Below are 24,327 nucleotides of genomic sequence, written 5' to 3'. Positions count from 1 at the left end.
ATTAATTGAAAAATTACCCTTACGATTGATAATCAATATATTATTATATTATACTTGATTATACAATGAAATGTAGAAGGTAAATATTCTCTTACAATAATATTTTACTTTAATAAATATTTTAAAAGAGAATTCATAATTTATTATAGTCTTCTTTAATTCAAAGAATGAGCCTATGTATTTACAAGTAGATTATACTTTACTTATATTAAAAAAACCATAGTAACGTAATGTCGAATTACAAAGGATAAACGTAGAAATTAGTGACACTTATTTTTCAATGAACAGTTTAACATGAAGGTATGAATTTCCAAGAAGGACATGCAAAATTTCAACGTGAGCTTCACTTGTACAAGAAGAACAAGGCACATACTGTCACATTTTGCGTACTTTAGACTGATGAGATGGCAACGGCTAAGAGCAACCACATCAGCAACAAACTTCAACTACCAGCTAGGGTAGGTTTCCACGTGGAAACTATTAACAAGTGTGAACCTCACTTTCCATAATTGCTTATGATGAGGTGAAGCCTTTCTCTGAAAACATCGACTATATACCTAACTAGTGTCTTACCCGTGCGTTCGCACGGGTACCCGTCGTTTTCGCGCATTGTGATTGAGAAAAATAAAAGATATTAGTAAAAGATTAAGTTTTGGGTAAAATTGAAAAAGTTATAAAAATAGTAATATTTTATTTAACAAATTATAATGAAGGAAAAGTTTTAAAATCGCAAATTCACGAATTATAATGAAGAAATATTCAATCAAATTATATAATTCAATTAGTGATAACTATTAGCCCAATCTCAAACTATCAGCTAAGGAGAATCGATTATTTTTTTGCTAGCTAAGGAGAAAATTAATTATTTTGGCTCAATTATAACTACAAACTATCAGCCCAATCTCAAACTATCAGCTCTGTCTTGTAGGCCAATGAGAAACCACTACAAACTCCATTTATAATAATGATTCATTCAAAATGCATAATTAATAGAAAAATACTTTGACCAGTTACTTCATGTTCCCGTTAATATTCATTATTTTGATAAGTAACTTCGTATTCCCGTTAATATTTCAAATTTCTTCCCGTTAATTTTCAAAATTTTGATCAGTAATTTCATGTTCTTGTTAATATTCATTATTTTGATCAGTAACTCCTTGTTCCCGTTAATATTCATTATTTTGATCAATAAGTTATTGTTCCCGATAATATTCCAAATTCGTTTCCGATAATATTAAAAAAAATTATCAGTAATATTCAATATTTTGTCAATAACTCCGTGTTCCCGTCAACATTTATTATTTTGATTAGTAACTTTGTGTTTCCGTTAATATTCAGAATTTCTTCCTGTTAATTTTTAAAATTTGGATAGTAACTTAATGTTTTCGATAATATTCAAAATTTTGATCATTAACTTTGTGCTCCCGTTAATATTTAATATTTTAATCAATAACTCCGTGTTCCCGTTAATATTCAATATTTTGATCAGTAACTCCGTGTTCCCACTAATATTCAATATTTTGATCAATAAACTTCATTTCCCATTAATATTCAATATTTTGACCAGTAACTTCACGTTCCCCTTAATATTTAATATTTTGATCAGTAACTTCGTGTGCTCGTTGATATTCAATATTTTGTTCAGTAACTTCATATTCCCGTTAAAATTCAATATTTTGATCAATAACTTCAAGTTCCCATTAATATTCATTATTTTGATCACTAACTTCGTGTTTCTGTTAATGTTTCAAATTTGTTCCTGTTAATATTCAATAGTTTGATTAATAACGCCATGTTTCCGTTATTATTCAATATTTTTAGCAGTAACTCCATGTTCCCGTTAATATTATATACTTTGCTCTGTAATTTAATACTCACGTTAATATTCAATATTTTGATTACTAACTTCATGTTCTCGTTAATATTCAATATTTTGATTAATAACTTCATGTTCCCGTTAATATTCAATATAGTTTGATCAATAACTTTGTTTTCCCGTTAATATTCAATAGTTTGATCAATAACTTCGTGTTCTCGTTAATATTCAATGTTTTGATCAGTAACTTTATGCTCTCGTTAACATGCCATTTTTTATCAGTAACTTCATGTTTCCGTTAATATTCAATACATTTAATATTTTGATCAGTAATTTAATATTATCTTTAATATTCAATATTTTGATTAGTAACTTCATGTACCCATTAATATTAAAAAAAATTCTATTAATATTCAATATTTTGATTAATAACTACATGTTCCCGTTAATATTCAATTTTTTTATCAGTAACTTCATGTTTCTATTAATATTCAATATTTTGATGATATTTTTTAAACAAAAATAAATTAATTTTAACATTGTTTAAAAATATTTGATGATAATTAAATTTTTTTATAATAACAAAAATCTTAAATTGACAAATTATAATGAAGAAATATTCTATCAAATTATATAATACAATTAATAATAAATATTTAATATAATTGATTAAACTCAATTTACAAATCAAATATATTATTCCATATATAAGATATTTGAATCAATAGTTAATTATTCCTATATAGAAATATTTTTGTTTTGGAATTATTTATAAAACTATTTAGGCTTAATTGTAACTTTAATCCTCCTATTTTGTCTTTTTCTTGATTTTGATCCCTCTATTTTAAAAATCACTATTTTAGTCCATTTTTTAAGTTTTCTGTGCAATTTTCGTCCCTCTATTTTGTTTTTTTCTGCCTAATTAGTCCATATTCCTGTCTCTTTTTCATTAGAAAACTCAAAAAGGGGACAAAAATCGTAGTTTTAAAAATGAGGGGACTAAAATCGAGAAAAAGACAAAATAGGGGGACCAAAGTTGCAATTAAGCCAACTATTTAAATCAATTGTAAACTTATTCTCGTTATTACATTTAATTAAATGTGTTAATATCAGTACTATATGTGCGTACCATATAATTACCCATGTGTATCCGTAATATATTATTTTGTATTTGGATAGAATTGACCCATTAAAGTTTTAATGGTAATATTTCAATTATATTATATTATATATAGATAAATATATATATTGATTATTGATGAACTTGTTCAATTAAATTTTAAATTTTATAAATGACAAACAAATACTATGATTAATAAAAAATATCATATAATTTTGATATTATTTATTCATATATTACTTATGTTTCATTCTATTATTACTTATTCATACATTACTTATCTTTCATTCTATTACTATTTATTCATACAATACTTATGTTTCATTCGATTACTTATGCTTATTAACAGCCATAGTTATTTTTAAATATTTTTTTAAAAAAAAAGTCAATAGATCTAATATTTTTATTTTATTTAATAACCTCTAAAAAATTTCATTTATATATATATATATATATATATATATATATATATATATATATATATATATATATATATATATATATATATATAACTTTCATATTTTATATTTTAAATAATTTAGTAGTATTAGTAAGAAATCTTATTAAAGTGAAAATAGAAAATAGTAGTTAGTTTTTCTATACAGAGAATGACGATGGCACATGTTGTATTTTAAATATTTTGAAAATATACTTTATTTTTATAATAATATCTATGAATTTTTTATCAAAAAACTCCATACAATATATAAAAGCAATAATATGCCTAAATTTTTTTATTAAAATATGTATCTAATAATATTTATCCTTTTGTTAAATGAGAGGTTAAAAATCTTCTAACCATATGAAATTTGGTTCAAAATTATGTTGATAAATTCATTATTTTGGAAAGTTTCTATTAAATAATTTTGAAGGAAATCAAGTGAGATAAATTATATTTATTAATTTTTAATGATAATATGATTCACTCAATTTTTGGTGATACATTATCAATATAATTCGAGTACTAAATATATTTGTAACGTATTTATTTTATACCAATTAAGATATTGGTAAGTAATTGATATGATTTTAATGTATTGATTCTATATCAATTAAATTATTCCCAACGTACTGATTTTAAGGTATGGGTCGTTAAAAAGGCTTTTATATCTTACAAAGTTATATAATTTTAGGTAAATCATACAAAAGTACAATATTTACTCAAAATTATATTATTTTTAGGTAAATCATACAATATTGTAAAAACAATATAATTTTGTAAGATATAAAAGTACAATATTTTCTCAAATCTAATAATTTAAATATACATATGGTAAGTACTAAAAGAATAAGAAATCAAAAGTTGCAATCACATGCATTAAATCATAAATTAAAAGTTGCAATCAATGGATCAATGATTACTAAAGATAATTATGATATTTAAATTTTTTATAAGTAAATGATTTATGTCTTTTCATTCTAAACTCTTTATTTACCTAAAAAAATATATTGTTTTTTCCTTTATTCTTTGATTCTATTTTCTTATACATTTCAAAATTATGTATATGTTTTGAATTTGTAATATTTTATTATATTCTATATTTATTTTTTTTGTTCGACCTTAGAATAAATAAATATCAATAATATTTTATAAAACTAACTTTATAAATTTTATATATATATATATATATTGATAAACTTAATTTTTTTAATTTGACCTATCTAAAATATTCTTTAGTTATATGAATTAATATACAATATTATGTTATTTATATATTATAATATCTATAATTTTTATAGCTACTAAGATTTAATATAAATATCACTCAAAGATAAAATCAATTAATCAATGAAATATATTTATTAAAATTTGCAATAATATACCAATTATTTCCATATCAAGAAAATAGGTGTGCTGCTTCATTATTTCAACAAACCATTCTTTAAAATCACGTTCAAATCGATCATAATGCTTGGATTATTATGGATAAGAAGTTAAAAATTGTAATCACATTAAATCAAAAAATTAAAAATAATAAATCAAAAGTTGCCATCAGATTAAATCAAAAACTAAAGTTGCAATCAAGTAAAATGATTATGATATTTAATAAACTAAAGTTGCAATCAAGTAAAATGATTATGATATTTAATTTTTTTTATAGGTAAATGATTTATGTCTTTTCATTTCAAAACTTTTTATTTACCTAAACAAATATAATGTTTTTTTCTTTACTCTTTGATTCTCTTTTCTTATAAATTTCAAAATTATGTATACATTTTTAATTTGTAATATTTTATCTTTATTATTTGTTTTGTTCGACCTTATAATAAATAAATATCAATAATATTTTATAAAACTAACTTTGTATATATTGATTACCTTAATTTCTTAATTTGACCTAACTAAAATATTCTTTAGTTCTATGAATTAATATAAATTATTATCTTATTTACATATTATAATATCTACAATTTCTATAATTACTAAGATTTAATATAAATATCACTCAAACATAAAATCAATCAATTAAGATTTATTTATTAATATTTGCACTTAAAATATAAAAAATTAAAGTTCATTCTATGAATTAATATAAAATATCATGTTATTTACATAGTATAATATCTACATTTTTGACAAAACTTGCGCAAGCATAACCCAGTAATTTCAAGCAGATTCTCCATTGTATATTGACATCAGCCAACTTGATTTCTACTTCTACAGCTCAAACTTTCGGGACAGTCAAAGAAGAATATTTATTTCAAACGAATCGTATAGACGATGTTTTCTACTGTTTGCACCAGAAAAAAATCCAAAACACATATTAGGACAATATTTAAATTGTTACTAAAAAAATAGAAAATAGGGATTGGAAACAACCCAGGTAAAAAACGAACCATATACTATGGAGTGACGCCAATTGGTACTTCAGAATGATACATTACAAATTCAACCTGCAAATAACATGAAACGCCAATTAGTACTTCAGAATGATACACTACAAATTCAACCTGCACATAACATGAAAGATATTTTCTATCAAGAAAAGAAAGAAAAAAATGTTAAATTCCGGTTTGTCCATGAATAGTCGTGGGAATGGATGTAATTGCAAAAATAGTATAAACCAAAATTTTCCAGCAAAAATAGTATAAACCAAAATTTTCCAGCAAAAATAGTATAAACCAAAATTTTCCACGATTAGGTTTGATGAACATGATAGATACTGTGAAAGTATGATGGTTATATATAGTAATGATAAAAGTGTTTTGGAACGTGGAAGGTGGAGGGCTTGGAAGGAAGAATGGGCTTGGAAGGCAGAAGCATTATATGAGGTCATTAGTGCTGTAAGCAGTTGTGAATGTGAATGGCCAGAGAAAGTAAATAATTTGTAACTGCGAGATCATGAGAGGTTGGAGGTTTAAAGTTCAATCCTACAATGGGAAAAGAATGATGTGGAATTTTGTGAGAAGAGAGGCTGATGTGGCATAGCTAAGAGATGAGGAAATGGTAGACTTTTCTTATATGATAGATTAACACTGTTTCATCTTCTTTTCATGCAACACAAATCTTCTTGTGGGACCTCTTTTAACTTGTATACATTAGTATATGGTAGTATTGGCTATTGGGTTCTCTACATTAAATTTGTCTTACTTTCGTCCCCCTAAATGCAACAATTTCATACATTAACAAAATAAATTTTAAATTTTAATTAAAAAACTACTATCACATTAACAAAATCAATCGATACCGACTAATCTCAAGGAAGAGAATGAGAATAGAACAAGAGAAATTCATCAATAAACAACATCGTGCTTATGGCAACATAACATATTTATTCTCAATGATTTAAATCATGAATTTTTCTTTACCCACCTCCCAATGGGGAAACCCCCAGCAAAATCCCAAAACTGCCCCTGCTTCGGAGATGCATCTCCGAAGTTATTTTTTTTTGTTTTTTTTTAATTCGGAAATGAATCTCCGAAAACATCAAAAATTTGATGTTTTCGGAGATTCATTTCCGAACTAAAAAAAATTCAAAATCCGTGCATATTTTCGGAAGTTCATTTCCGAAACTGTTGCTGCATATACAAATTTCCCTCCTTCACTTTTTCATCATTTTTCTCCAAAAACTTATCAAAACCCTCTCTAAACCCTATCAATCTCCATCAATTTTTCGCCCTAAAAGCAAGTTTCAAACCGTTGATCACGTTAAAGGGGTCATAGAAAGCTACAATTTCAGGTAAACATCTCTCATTTCATCCCCTATTTCACTACATTGATTCAACAAATTTATGCTGAAAACTGATATGGTTCGGAAGTTCATTTCCGAAATATATTACCTAACAAATTTCGGAAATGAACTTCCGAAACATGCCCTGGCAGTTTAAAAAAAAAATAGTTTTGGCCAATTTTGCTAATTTTTGCATTTGCTAGGTATGGTGCATCCGGACAACATTGTGCAAGACGATGGAGTATTAAATCCGGAAATTGTCAACGTTAATAACGATCCGGTTATTGACGTTACTCCTATGATCAATGCGGTCGATGTTAGGCAACATTTTACAAATGATCGGAGCTTCGTTAGTCGAGAACAATTGATTGATTGGGTTCGAAACGAAGCTAGTAAACTTGGATTTGGAATTGTCATTTTAAGGTCGGACAACGGAAATAGTAGGCGGAAAGCTTTCGTTGTTTTGAATTGCGAACGTGGTGGTAGTTATGTGCAATCAAACCGTGTGCTAAAACACGAGGACACGGGATCGAGAAAGTGCGGGTGTCCGTTTAAGTTGCGTGCCACTCGGAGGGTTGATGATTTGTGGCGGTTAACCGTAATTTGTGGAATGCATAATCATGCCTTGGATGTCAAGTTACACGGGCATCCAATGGCGTGTCGTTTGTCCCGCGAAGAGAGGAATGTGATATCGGACCTAACGATAGTCAAAGTGGCGCCTCGCAACATACTTGCCGATTTGAAGCGTAAGAAACCGGATAGCGTTTCAAATATCAAGCAAGTTTACAATGAACGGCACAATCTCAAGGTTTTGAATATGGGCCCTCGGTCGGAAATGCAACAACTTTTGAAACTTCTAGGCGATAACAATTACGTTTCAAGCTTCCGAACCTCCGAGGACAAAGTTACCGTGCGTGATATTTTTTGGACTCATCCCGAAAGTATCAAATTGTTCAACACATTTCCAACCGTTCTAGTCATGGATTCGATGTACAAGACAAACAAGTATAGGCTTCCTCTTCTAGAGATCGTCGGTGTGACCTCGACGGACAAGACTTATTCGGTGGGGTTTGCTTTTTTGGAGTGTGAAAAAGAAGAAAACTTTACGTGGGCCTTGGGAATTTGCAAGTCTTTGTTAGTTGATCAAGAGGTTATGCCAAACGTCGTTGTCACCGATCGGGACAATGCTTTGATGAATGCGGTCGATACCGTCTTCCCGACATCTACCGCTTTACTTTGCCGGTATCACATAACTTGCAACGTGAGAAGCAAGTTGAAACCCGCGGTTGGGACAAAAGATAGGTTGGATGAAAATGGTAAATTTGTCAAAGCCGGTGTTGTGGTTGATAGGATAATGGCGGCATGGAGGGGAATTTTGGATGCATACTCCGAAGAGGATTATACCGAGAAATTGGTACACTTTAGGTCTTTGTGTGGTTCCATTAGGACATTTTGTCATTACGTCGAATCCACCATTCTTGACAAAGTTAGAGAAAAAGTCGTGTGCGCTTGGACAAATCGGGTTAGACATCTTGGTTGCACCACGACTAACCGAGTTGAATCCGCACATGCGGTCTTCAAGAGGTGGTTGGGTGATAGTAAGGGAGATTTGTGTCGCGGGTGGGACACCGTGAATCAAATGCTTGAAAATCAACACAATGAAATTCAAACATCGTTCGGTCGGAGCAAGACGGTCATGGAACACCGGTATAAGGGCCAAATTCTATTCTCCCAATTGATTTACAACATATCTCGAACGGGTTTGAATTTTTTGTTTCATGAAGCTAAGCGGTCGGAGACCACGGGGGCGGATAGTTCTTTATGTGGGTGCACCATTAGAACTACATACGGCCTTCCGTGTGCTTGTATAATTTCAAAAAAGAAGGAGTTGAATTCACCAATACGCATGGATGAGGTAGCCGACCATTGGAAGAAACTTCGTTTTGATGATTTTGACCCGCCGAAGGAAAATGACTCCAAAATCACCATCTCCGACGAGTTGGAAGTGATAATGGAGAAGTTTGCTAAGGCGGACGACACAACAAAATTGCACATAAAAGAACAATTGCGAAAGATCGCGTTTCCGGAGACCACCGATTTGAAACCGCCATCTCAACCGGTTAAGACGAAAGGTGCACCGAAAAAGTCAAAAATTACACAAGATGACAATTCAACAAAACGATCTCCTTCCTACTTTGAACATGTTGATTCATCGTTGCCGGAAATTCAAGAGACACCGAAGTCCACGTGTAGTGGTAACAAAGGAGCCCGTATTTCGAAGCCACCTCGCACACCGCCGATCAAAAAATCACCGATTGTCTACATTGATGAGATGCCACTTTTCATGCACAAATATATTGATAACATCGTTGATGTTGGAGGCGACGGTAATTGTGGATATCGGGCCGTTGCGGGTTTGCTCGGTAAAGGGGAAAATAATCACACTTTAGTCCGACGGGAGCTCATTGCGGAGTTGACTTCGTATCGGGATATCTACGGCCGACTATATGAAAATCAAGAAAAGTTTGCAAAAATTCATGATGCACTTGTTCCATCACTTACCGGTATCGCTCCGGTTTCGAAGTGGATGTCATTCCCCGAGATGGGTCATCTAATAACAAGTGCATATGATATGGTGTGCGTCGATTTGACGAGGTTCGGATTATGTGAGACTTTCTTTCCACTTCATAGTCGACCGCCGTTGGACGCGTCGGGCCGCGTCATATGCATCGGGTATCTACGATCGCGGCACTTCGTTCAAGTGTTTTTGAAACCGGGTTGTCCTATACCGGCTACTTCTTGTCAATGGACGGCACATCGTTCAAATGAGGCGGAGACTTGGCCGGATCCGTTCGTTGCGAGGATGGCGGAGTTTGAAGAAATGATGAGCAAGGAGCGCGAGCAAAATAGAGAGCGTTCGAAGAACGTGCCTATTTTGGACTTAGGATCCACCGATTGGTTCGGTGAATTTTAGTTCGTTCCGGATCGTTTTTTGTTTGTAACGATCATTTTTTGTATGTATTGTTGTTTATCATGTAAAATCGGACCGATTCAATACATATATAATATAAGTATGTTTTATGTCATCAATGTCTAATTTATGTCTATTTTGAATTCCTTTGGTATTGTTTACACAAAACACTAAGCAATCAACAAAATGCAAAATTTAAGTCTGTTTTCTGCATAATTCGGAAATGAACTTCCGAAATATACATGTCTGGAGCCTATTTTCGGAAGTTCATTTCCGAAATGTCCCCTGAGGCAGGATAAGGTTTGTTGGGCCATCAATGCTCCAATAAGTCTATAAATACCACACACTCTTCTTCATCCTCTTCACACCACAAAACACAAATGACACAAACCTACCCTCACCTAGCATTCGTCTACTTTGAAACCGGCTACCCGATGCCGTTCCAATTTCACTTCTCGCGCGACACGCCGTTTGCGGAATTGATACCGTCGCTCAACACGCTTTTGCGCTATCCCGAGAATCGAAAGGTTGTCAAGCTCGAGTACCGCTCTCCATCGCTTAACGACGAGGGAGACATTAAGTTCACACCTTTTGAGATCAAGAACGACGAAGACTTAGCGGTTATGTGGACAACGTTCGACCGATTTTCTTCGAAAGCCCCGATCGAGTTGGACGCCAAACTTCAAAGATCGGCGGACGACGTTATCAAAATGTTGACTCATCCCCACCTACCCGTGTTCAACAATATGTAACTTTGATTTTCAGTAATATTATCGTTGTAATCTTCACCCGATTAAATAAAGCGAATCGTTGTTATTTTTCATTTTGCTTCTGTCCAGACATAACTTCGGAAGTGCATTTCCGAATTCCATCATGGGGGATGCGCTCGGAGATGAACTTCCGAAACACCACATTTTCTGAAAATTTAACTTTATTTCGGAGATGCATCTCCGAAATCAATTTTTTATATTAAAAAAAACACTTTTTCGGAAGTTCATTTCCGAAAACACCTTTTTTGCAAAAAAAAGTACCGTTTCGGAAATGAACTTCCGAAACAAGGGGTAGAGTGATAAATTCACTAGGGGTGGGCAAGAAGGTTAGGAGGTGGCTAAAGAAATTCTGTGAATCATATACTAAAAATGATTTGCAAATCCAATAACTTATTATGATTAAGAAATGTAGTTTATCACGTTATTTCAAATAATTCACACCACACATCCATCAGCCTCATAACTAGAAGACATTTACGTGTTTGCTTTGGATCCAAGATTAAACCATAAAAAAATACATGTGTATTGCCTTTAATTATTGTGACAGACAATTCAAAATTTCATATCATACATGTGCATTCTTATAAATATAAGTAAATTTTGACTTTTTAAATATATTAAATAAATATTGTATTTGAATGATATAAAGACTAGATACATCATTTATTCAATGAATATAAAAAATTAAAATTTGCTTATAATTAAAAATGGAGGGTGTACCTTTGAAGAAAATGCCTTATTAATTTATTAAGGATATATGATTTTACAAATTTAACAAATGTTATATTTATTATCTATTATTTATTTTTTATTAATCAATTTTATCGATTTTGAGACCCCAATTTTTTGAGGTTTTGGACCGTAGACCTGGTTGTCCTGGCCCGGCCCATCATAAAATCTAATTGTGGTATTTTTTTAAACAAAAGTCTTACTAAGTATGTATATTGTTCATTGTATCACTACCTTTAAAAAAACAAGGATGACACGCAATTCATGGTCAATGCCCAATTGAAAAGGATTGTGTATATTATGTACAAGAAATTATAAGAATCTTTTTCCTAATGTCTTCTCAATATCTTAGTTTTGATTAAATTAATTGAAAAACCTATCAACTTTTCTAATTTTAGGTGAGAGTGAGAATAACTTTACGAATGTCTTATAGCGTCTCCAATCGTATTACACTCGTAAACTTGTTACAATTTCTTTAAGGTAGACACATAACATTGACTACACTGCCATTGTAAATTGTACCTTATTATTCGAAATCCCTTTCTTAATATATGAATCATCAAAATGTTGATGCAACAGAAATTTTTGGCATTATTATCATATTAATAATATAATACAATGAAAAAATAATTTGGATAGAAAGAGAACTTTCACGACAACAGTTCATCTTCCTACCAAACAAATGGTTTTATAATTTGTATGAGATTTTAGAGCTTTGAATCAACTCCCTATAGGGAAACAATCAATATTATAATGAGAGGAAGCAAATAACCAATGATATATACCGGTATATGCATTCCATTTGGTATATAAAATAATCATGGCTCATGTCACTGCCTTCTTTGAATGGTCAACACTTTTATTTATATACTTTAAAACTAATATGTTTTGTTATTCATGATAGTCAAAAAGAAAATAAAATGGGTTAGATATTCAGAGGGTGTGTTTTTACTTTGGTTTAATTGATCATTTTTTGTTAATCAAACTCAGTGTAAAATATTTACAACAAGCAAACATCTTGTGTGCAACCAGTGCTTGTCTATATATAGATTGATTTTCATTTTTTTTTACACTGCATCGAATATGTTTATATTGTTAGCGCAACAATCGGGAAGGGTCGAGCGAGAAACATTATTAATTTCTAAGACATTTCATTTGAGCAAAACATTTTTGTGGAAGACACACTACTTCTCTACCTAAAACCTTGAAGTGATAGGTGAGTGGGTTCTCCCACTTATAAATGCTCAAGTCACCACATTCCTAACCAATGTGGGACTATTATCCACACTCACACTTGCAATATTCTCAACAGCCCCCTCAAGTGTGAGTCTACAATGCCCCTCTCATGTGGAAACTTCTCTTCCACATACACTTGTATCCGTTGACTCTTCAACTGCATGTATCCGTTGGTTCTCTTCAACTACATGTATCCGTTGACTGTCTTCAACTACAAGTAAGTCGGTCCCTTTCTCGAACCAAAGGCTCACGATACCATTTGTTAGCGCAACAATCGGGGGAGAATCGAGCGAGGAGCATTGTTAATTTCCGGGACATTGCGCTTGAGCAACACACCTTTGTGGGAGACACACCACTTCTCCACCTAAAACCTTAAGGTGATAGGTGAGTGGGTTCTCCCACTTATAAATGTTTAAGTCACCACATTTCTATCCAATGTAAGACTATTATCCACACTCACACTTGCATTATTCTCAACATATATTAAATTTGCGGATAATATATAACATAACAGAAATGATATGGAATCGAACATAAGCCATAACTAATGCCTCATATTTACAAAACTGCTATTTTCACACAAAGTTGACATCAACACACATACAATGGTGGCAAAAAAGATTCACATCCGACTATTCTTTTTCCCACATTTTTGTGCAGAACGAGACAAGGTTTTGTTCTAACACCTTTTAATATGTCTATTCTGTTCCGTCTCATCCCATTTTTTGTGTACTTTTGCAGATGTAGACATTAACATAAAATTTTATATTTTTAATCTTAAAAATTGCAGTGTAGACATTAACATAAAATTTTATATTTTTAATATGTCTATCCTGTTCCGCCCTCACTTTTTTTTGTAGTGTGAATCAAGGTTTGTGCCCCGTACCTTCAACTATGTCCGTCTGATCCAGCCCTGTTTTGTAAAGATTTTTGCAGAGTGTATTTAAACGGACCGGACATGCGTGTTTATCATCCCTATCCATATATCATAAAATTAGAACAAGAACTATTAACAAAAGAAAAATAGAAGCACAAATTGCACAAAATAAATAAACAAATTGAATATTGAGTCCTACAAAGTGTGTTTATGTTTGAGACATGTTTGCGACTATAGAACAAATGTAGTTTTATATTATTACTTGAATGATTAAAGTTTTAGTATTACAAATTATATATACTGTTAAATAGATTTAAATCTAATCCTAAAAATTAAACTAAAGGATGAGGTTTTCCTAACACGTTTATATATTCAACAATTTGAAAATCTACCATACAACTTCAACATATCTAATAATATGGTTCAGATTGCAAGAAATTGTCCCTTCTCCGTTTCTTGAAGTCGTACTCAACAATTTCCACCTTAACGAATATCAAACACCTCAAATATTTTATGCATGACGTGTCTACATCCTAGCAACCGTGAGGTTCAATACATGCTTAATATTGAAAAAGATGTAACAAGTCAAAGTAGTGTTTGAACATGTCATGTGTGACTAACTTGTTTAACATATTAGCTGCATTCTCTCTTATATTGCGAAACCTCACATTGTTTGGTATTGACGTGATACACCTGAATATTCATCAAATAAATAACACTGATTATCACAATACAACTATATTCCACCTTGCTCAACACCCAATTCAATTACCAATCATGTAACTTATAAAACCTATTTGACAACCTTGATTGTTGCCATGTACCATGGTTTAGTTTTATACATAGTCATTATGGGTTGAATTGATAATTTTCAACAAAGATGTCCAGCTGCAATAATTAAAAAACATCTTGTTGTGACCTCATATCATCCACATCACCTACATAATCAGAATCAACATATCTTACTACTAAAGGATCACCCTATCCATTGCTAAATATGGTACCATGATCTGTTGTACCTTTTAAACGCTTGAAAATCCAATTGACTATTACCATTGACACTTATTTATGATAGACATAAACTTCTCAATTATGGAATATGTTTGGAATTATTCAACATTCGCATGACACCATCTTCGATGTCAATTTTAATTTTTTTCTATTCCATACATTCTTGATTATCACCCACATAAAAAATTTAAAACTATTTGACCTAAATATAGTGAATAAATCTCGGTGCGGTGTCACGTGGTAACATCCTGAATCAAGCATCTTATGCACATTTTCTAGATGAGACACAAAGTATATATGGTTCATTACAAAAATCGTCATTTTGGACTAGTTCATATATACTTTCATTGGTCTTCATTTTGTTTAGATGATCCCGCCATCAAATTCTTGATTTCTCTATAACTATAATACTCCAAAGTTTTTCTATTCTTGGATTTAGACATATTCTTTAGAGAACTTGGTTTACCTTTGTTTCGTCCATGATCTTGATCTTATTCACATACAAGCGTAGACCCTGAGTTCCTTACTCTGCATTTTATTTCCTTTCAGAATGTGACAAGATTAGTCAGATGTCTCCAAGTGGTTGTATGTACCCAGGAAGTGGTGTCCCGTTGCAAGGTGTCAACGGCGGTACAAGTGTGAGGAGGAGCATTGTGAACTCACACTTGAGGGGGAGTGTTGGAATATTAATGCAAGTGTGAGTAAGTGAGAAAATAGTCTCACATTGAATAGGAATGTGATGACTTGAACATTTATAAGTGGTAGAACCCACTCATCTATCACCTTAGGCTATGTTTGGGAGTTTGGAGGGGAAGGGAGGGGAGAGCTTTGGAAAATAGGAAGAATTGGGTGAAAAGGATATAAGAATTTTGGGTTGGAGGGTTTTGGAGGGTTTGAGTTTATTCATAACACCAAAAACCCCATAAAATGGGGGAACTCAAAAATTGTATTGAAGGAGGGTTTTGGAGGGTTTTGAAGGGTTTACATAAATTTTTCAAATATCTTTTAGGTTGTTATAGTATTCTGAAAATTAAAAATTTAGTAATGATAATGACTCTTTTATCATTCTAAACAAAATCATTTTTTCAAAAAATGTCAAATATTTTCTTATATTTTTTTAAAATTCCGTTTTTAGAAGCCTTCCCCTCCCCTCCCCTCCAAACTCCCAAACATAGCCTTAGAGTGTGTTTGGACGAAGCATTTTAATGAGGTAATGTAATATTTTGAGGGAATTTAAAATGATTTGCACAAAATTTATTGTTTGGATACAAAAATGAAGAATTGTTAAAATGACGGAAATTTATGAAGAATTTTATGTAAGTTAAATTTAATCATTTTGAAATGACACCAAAAACTAAAGAATTTGAAATTCCTCTCATACTCCATAGAATGTATTTGTTACAATTATTTCATCAAATTTTGCAAATTGGTCCTCATATTTTCCAAAAATTATAAAATTGACCCTAAAAATTTTCAAAAAATTGCAAATTGGTCCTTAATAATTTTTAAATTTTACAATTTGGTCCTTCAAATTTTTTAAAATTGCAAATTGGCCCCTACATTTTAATTTTTTAATTTGGTCAAAAAAATTTAAATTTTATAAAAAATGACCCCAAAAATCTAACATTGAATTATCTTAATATTACATCCAAACAAAATAATTTTAAAATGAATGGATTTCAATTGAATCATTTGAATTGCTTTAAATTTTAAATTCCTTTAAAATTTTCAATTACCTCATCCAAACACACTCTTAAGGTTTTAGGTGGATAACTGGTGAGTCTCTTACAAATGTGTGTTGCTCAAACGAAAAGTCCCGAAAATAAGAATGCTCCTCGCTCGACTCTCTCCTGATTATTGCGCTAATAGGAATGAGCGTGAATAACCTCTAAGTGTCAATTTTTTTTATACATAGTTATATTGGAATATGATTGAAAATTGGTTATTTTAGAATATATATATCGAAAAAGATAGGCATAAGGATAAAAAATTCCCTTTTTCTTCTAGACCCAATAGTGATTTATCCGATGTCTCAAAACAACATAATTCAGTGACATATGGATGAAATAGTCAATTTGGGGGTTAAAAGTAGGGTAAACCTTGCCGGAGATTTTCTTTGAACATTACCTCATGATTAATATTTACAAGCCACCTTGTTTTGGTTTTTCATGTTAAATAATACAAAAATATATATTTTTTCATTTTAATTAACTAACCAACCAGTAACAATCCAGTTTTCTAAAAAGTTTTCGTGTAATTGGAAAACATCGCAATAAGAATAACAAGATCTACTCAATTACTTGTGGAATTTGATTTCCTTTAGATTTGGTATTTAACTGTTTAATATATATTTATGCATAGGTTTGCCACATAAGGACTTATTTCGTTAAATCAAAATACTTTTGTTTATTAGATTAGTAAAAGCTAAGGTTGGTCACTGCTTCTCAAACTAATGGTTGTTCAACTTATTAGCACAAGAAAATATTGCTTATAAGGTTGAGTCTATTACAATATAAAACCATTGATTACTATTAGAAGAGTAGTTGATTAAAGAAACATAAGGAGGAAATTTACCAAAGCTTAGAAGCTTAGTTAAGAAGACAAGTTAAGATAAATGCGAACCTTTTTGATTTTATGTGTTCACATTGATATTTAATTTTTGAATAAGTATTCACATTGATGTTAAATATTAATAGTACACTTTATGTTTATTGTTTGTTAATTATCTTCTGACTTTCGTTAAATACATTCAATTCAATCGTTAGTGTTACATAAGTTATTGTCAAAATTATTACACCTAGTCGACATAGTTTTCAACAACAAATATTTGTCATGTTGTTATCATATTTAAACATATCCGTGTCATGCAATTGAGCCAAGGAGTTACAAATAGTTCATGTCAAAGGTTGGTTCTAAGAATAAAATTGAACCGTATTGTATATATTTACTTTTCAAGAGAAGACAATTTATTTTGTGGTTGAATTAAAAATGTGTGATGAAGTGTTAACGCATTGGAGGACGTTTTTGATGCGTTAGATATGACTGACATGTAAGATTAACACTTCAATGTTAAAGTCAGTTATTAAGTGAAAAGTAGTGTGAGAGTAAATTATTGTTAAAATATTTATTAGGTCTTGCGTGGGATGTCTTATATATGAGGAGTGCTTAGAGATCCCTTTGCTTTTCGGAGTGGTATGCAATGCACCGGTGGATGACATATCGATCGCGAAAGAAAATCAATGGTGTAGATCGGATACCGGTGTGGAGGTCGCGTGTGCACTGCGCCTTCAACACCTTATGACTTATAATTGGTGGTTGAGCCTTTCCGTTATTTGGCCGTAGGCCGACGCATAACATTTTCCTCTAAATATTGCCATAACAAAATAATGGTCTTCCAAAATATCGAGTCGGCGTCACCTTAGTCTGGGATCCTCAAGACGGGTCCTTTGTTTGCAGAAGTGTGAAAGATTCAAATAGCTAGATTGGGTGACCTTAGGAATAGGCACATTAAATGATATAGTCTCATCATTGCGACCTTCACAAGATTGCCCTTACACGTGACCCTATGTTCCTAGAGTATGATGCAACTCTCCCCTTTAAGATCATCAAATTGACTGTTGTTTTTCATCTGTTTTCTTTTCTTCAAATTTAGTTGTTAATCTACCTCTCTCTCTCTCTCTCTCTCTATATATATATATATATATATATATATATATATATATATATATATATATATAAATATATAAATATATAATATGGTGCCCTTGCTTAAAAAGTTGTATCGACTATGCAATATCTAGAGGAATCACTCAGAGGTACCGATAATTTGTAAAGTTGTCAGTCAAAGGAGAGAGAATCCTCCACTACTTCTAGAAGATAGGTGGTCAATAATTCCTCCTGATTAGGGGGAGAGGTTCGGGGTTACCCAAACCATAGGCTTAAAAGGGCCTCTAAATACTTCTCCGCCAATGGATGAGAGGACATATCTTAAGTCATACACATAATTACATCCCAAAGCATATTGCTTTTCAAAGATCATCTCTCATATGATCTCCCCCTCAAAAGCTTATACCTAAGCACATTGTCCATTAACAGGCTATATCACCTCACATGCACAGGACCCCTAAACCGCCGTAAAACACCATCATACATGACTTCTAAGCATCATGAGCAATCCCTAACCACCTATGATTGTTATAAACCTACTAAGGTCTCTGAGTCCCCTTTCCCTTGCAAGAGGAACACATACACACCTGTACTTTTTGATCAGTACTATGGAGCCCACCGCGTGGCTCCATAAAACTAACCTAGCTATACTCTCTTCATCACCATCACCTTCCCGCTATTACCCTTCACTCCTATATTTAGCCACATTCAGCCATGGTTAATAGGCGAGCTTCATCCCCTACGCCGAAAGCCAGCAATAACGGTGATGTTGATGCCCTAGCAGAGATGCGTGTTGTCATGGACGAATTATGCCGCCATAACCAGACGTTGGAGGATGACATCCCCAACATCAGGAAACGCCAACAAAATTCCATTACCCCAGAGGAGATGTAATTGTTGGACCCCTAACAACTCTCAGAAGAGATATGGGGGTGCCTATTCTACGAGAACGTTGCCTCAATCAATACGTAGATGTCCATCATATGAGCGCCCGACTCCCTAAAATACAGGCTTCTATTTGGCACTTTTAAGGACGCTACCCTCAAATGGTATATGGGTTTATCCCGTGCTTTCATCAACAACTACTATGAACAGGTACATAAACAGGTACACCAGTTTTCCCTCAGCTGCCACAAGAAAATGTCCACTAGAAGCCTGTTTAATATATGCCAGGGTCCATCAAAGTCATTAGACATGACAATGGGGCGGGGAGGGGTGAGTTTAAGAAGATCCAGACCCGCCCCTGCCTCCTAGACCCATCCCCATCCCCAAACCTAACAAGAAAGGGGTTTCCCCGCCCCCACCTTTATAAATTGTATTTTTTTAAATGTATATTTTTTTCAATAACAATTACAATCGATAATTAAACTAAATAATTGATTATTTTAAAAATAATTATAATGATTGATCATTTTTATTTAAATTGTATTTTCAAAAAAAATAAATAATAATTATAATAAACATGATATTGTAAGATTAAAAAGTGTAAATGAGTAATAAAATTATTAAAAAATAAATGAAATAAATTAAATTTAGTTAGCGGATGCAGGGTAGGGGTGGGTGCGGGGGCGGGTAATAGCACCCCCTTGCCCTCGCCCCCGTAAATGAAAATTGGATTTTCCCTGTCCCTACACCCGCGCCCGTTTAAACCGGGTTTTCCCTGTTAATTTGAGGCAGGGGCGGCCGAGGCAGGTTTATTTGTCATGCCTGAAGGTCATTGAGAGACTATTTCTCCCATTTTAAAAAATCCACCATCAGGATCGTCCTACCAAACCAAGAAATTTTGTGGGGGCGTTCAAAAATGGACTTAAGGCGGGACACTTTAATGAGTCCCTCGCCTAGAAGCCAACATTATCATTGACAGACATGGTCACCAGAGTTGAGTGCTACATAATGTTGGACACGTGACTTCACACACAAGAGAGAGGTGAATTTTGTGGCTCATAAAAAGATGGTTTTAAAAAAATTTTCGAATTAAAATCAGCGTTTAAAATTACTTTGGAAATAATTTAAATATTAAGCAGTGAAAAACAAAATTGTAGAATATAAATTGCAAAAAATAAAGAATTTAGGAAAAAGAGAGAAGACCAAGAATTATAAAGGTTCAGTCAAAATGAAAAGACCTACTCCTCCATAAGAATTGAATTTTAGACTATCCAATAAACATTTATAGTTTTTAGTAGGTAACACTCATAAACCCCCTAATACAAGAAAAATAGTTGACTTCCAACCAAACAATAAGACTAAGAATAAAGTGGTTTAAGTATTCTCTTCCAAACAATAGATCAAACCGGTTAGTATCCTTTCCATGCAGTAGATTGAAGCGGCTATTCTTCTTTCCACAATAATCTTGGAGTGGTTAGTCTTCAAGATTCTAAACAAACTTTGCAAGCTTTTATTACAGATTGAGCTCATGAACCTTAAACCCTAGTTTTATCACGAGCTAACCAATAACCTGAGAGATTTTAATATCAGACTAATCTCGAACCTTATACAAGCTTTTAATACCGGGCTAAGCTTTAACCTGACCTTGGTGTTATTACCACGAGCTAACCAAGAACCTATGAGATCTTACCACAGGCTGATCTCGAACCTAAATAAGGGCTTGATCATACAATCTCTAAACCAAAGCTTTTACAGGTTTAACTTATAACCCAAATTATCCCTAAATGGATAATATTCAACCAAGGTGTAAAAAATTCCCTTGGTGAACCAATTCTACCCTCCCAGAATTTCAACTTATCTTCAGTCATAGAAGAACTTTCTCGAAGAAGCTCTTCGGCTAAAATATTAGTGAGAGAAAGTAAAAGAAAAGTTTAGAAAGAGAGTGTGAGAGTAAGAAGTGTCAAACCAAAGGAACACCCCTTGGCAGAGGGTGAGATGTCACCTAACTGTTACTTTGAAGAATCTTCGTCCGGTAAAAATAAATGAATACCCTAACATCGGGGGACACGCCTAGGCTACGAAAAATTATTTGAGAGTCTCTAAGTAAGACTCAGGCATTCGGGATAACCTGAGAAGGGGCATCATTGATCGCTGTCAAAAACTCCATTTCGAAAGGTGTAAATAGAATAAAAACCCTCGGCTCATAAATGATGGAGAGGTGGACATAAAAATAGGGACCAGACAGTTTTCTAGAAGTATCCATATTTGCCTCTCCTCCTTGGAACAAGGTTCCTTAATTATACCTCCCTCTCTCAACTCGTACTTGAAAATCTAATGACACAACGAAAATTATCGATCATGTCTACAGTAAAGTACAGGGATACAATATCTCCAACATGAATAAGCATGTTTTTCCTTTCATATGATTGCTACGAGTTGAAGAGCGAAGAATGAGAAGTTTTTACCAGGTGTGTATCTAGGAAAAGAAAGAAGAAGAAAAAGGGGTATCCAAAATATTATAGGGGAAACCCATTGGTACAAATTATACAATCACCCAATGGTGTAACTGCCACGGGAAGTGGAAAAACCCCTACATCTAAAAGACACGTGTAAGAAATAGAGAAAATTAATTCTCCTAAGAAACACCATTGTGAGGTACATTAAATTCCCTACATGCTCTTCTCCCCACCAATACACTCAATATTTCAACAGTGATTGACGTCTTAGACGTCTAACCTCAAATAAAGAGAATCCCTCGAGTCCATTCGCTGAAAGAAGAGTCTCATTCGGTGAGGGACTCGCCCTAGGGCTGAGGGACTCACCATTAAATATACTTTCCCCAAGCTGAGGGAATCATCTTTAACTAAATCCGCCTATGGCTGAGGGACTCATTTGAAGATGAGAGATTCGTCTTTAAATATGGTCGCCTTTGGTTGAGGGACTAACCTCTCATATGAAGGTGTGAAAAACACTAGAAAGGGGGGGGGTTTGAATAGGGTTTTTAAAATAAAAAACGTTTCTATAAGCTAAATCCCCTTTAAACTTCACTGTTGATAATAAGACTAGAAATGCAAGAAATAAAGAACAAGGTTGTTTATACTAGTTCACTTGAAAAATATCAAGCTAATCTAGTCCACCCACCAAGGTGATTTTTCCTTATCAACAAGATCTTAATATAATAATCTCAAGATTATTACAATGCACAAGCTAACCGCGAGTGACTCGCTTACACACTCTAAGACACACTAATCTTAGACTTCTCAAGGATTCTGACCAACTAGTCCCTTAAGGCACAATTAAACTACAGTTTGAAAAGAATGTTTGTTTACAATATATGCTTCTTCACAAGTTGGAGTAAACAGTAAATTCAGATTATAAATAAAGAGAAAAATGAGTGTATGAACAGTCTTTCAAGAATGTATAAAGAAAGTGTGAATTAGCATCCTTGTCTTTGAGTCTTCAAGCCTATTTATAGCCAAATAAAATAATATATCCGTTGGAGGGAATTTCTGGAATTTCTGAGAAGTTGGCATCTTCAAACAACGTGGGGGACAAGATTTACGACGTGTTCGTCCTTTCATGGCAGCGGAGCAAAACATTCGTTTTGTACCCTGTACCTTGTACCACATTGACATTATCTTCTATTCTTTGGAACTTCGAAGGCTTCTGATGAGCATGAGTTAGAAGAAGGAAAATAAACCTTGATCATCAGTGCTTTAAGTATGCAGATTCTTTAGAGCTTCGTCTTTAGAGTCTTCAGCACTTGGTCTTCAGTAGCTTTTATCTTCAGAAACATAAGTCTTCAGCATCTGTACTGTTCCTCAAAACCTCTATCTTCAGATCTTCAAAACTTGGTTTCTTTGGATAGCGTATCTGAGTCACAACTTCAGAGGCTTCTAAAGTGATTTGCTACTGTTCAACAGAACTTGTGTAGCGCAAAAGTGGAACTTGGTTTCTTCTGATGGTTTGGCAGCGCCTTTCATCAGATTCAAAACCTGTTTGCTAATTAATAAAAATAAAAAATATTCTAGTACCAAAATTGTTCATACAAACATACTTATTATTATCATCAAAACCCAGAGGTTTTATTGCAAAACCAAATCTTGTTCTAACAATCTCCCTCTTTTTGATGATGACAAAACTATGTATTTTGATGACACAATTTTGCACATAATCAGAAAAAGTATCTGAAAAGAAAGGTAAGGAATAGTTATCTTTTATGTAAGAAACTCCCCCTGAATCAAGGAGTTGGTGAAGATCATATATCCTGATTATGAACCGTATGGGTAACTCCCCCTGGTTGTAATACATCAGATATTGAGATCTATAGAGTCTTGATTCTTGATGCCAATCTTGCCAAGTAAGATCTTGAATTATCAGAGCTTGATTGAAATTTTTAGAGCCTGATTTCCAAAAATGATCTTGAATACTCAGAGCCTGATTATGGATAAAATCTTCTTAGAGTTTGATTTTGAAAGTTAGGCACACAACTTTGTTCAACGCTTTCAGATTCTGATTCCAATCAAAATTTATGATACTTGAGAAAGAAAACAATTCTAACAGAAACAGAAGTTTATATGAGTCAGAATGTAAGCAGCTTATTCCAGGAACCAAGACTATTAGAATCAAAATGTTAACTTTAAGCTATTACTCCCCCTTTTTGTCATAGTCAAAAAGGTAGTTATGTCTGAAAACATAAAAACATAAGAAGATAAAAGGTGAAAGAAAATAATAGAAAGAAATAAAAGCTTCATTGAAAAGCAGACTATAACATAACAATTGATGAGAAAAACAAAGAAGAAAAAGAACATAACAGATAAAATCCTAAGGTTCAGTTGCAAAAGGTAAATACAAAGCCTAAGAGCCTAAGGTCCAGGTGAAGATGGCGTTGACAGCTTGGCCTGCATGTGTTGAAGCATATTCTAAACATTTTCATTGGCATCCTTTTATCGATTGATACTGTCTTTGAAGATCTGTTGCTCCTCTATGATTTCACCAATTGATTACTCCAGACGCAATATGACTAGATCAGAAGATGAGACAGCCAAAGCAGCTCGATTTGCATTGTCTTCAG

The sequence above is a fragment of the Vicia villosa genome, linkage group LG5, assembly GCF_029867415.1.
Source record: "Vicia villosa cultivar HV-30 ecotype Madison, WI linkage group LG5, Vvil1.0, whole genome shotgun sequence".
NCBI classification, from domain to species: domain Eukaryota; kingdom Viridiplantae; phylum Streptophyta; class Magnoliopsida; order Fabales; family Fabaceae; genus Vicia; species Vicia villosa.
Note: the sequence above shows the minus strand (reverse complement) of the source record.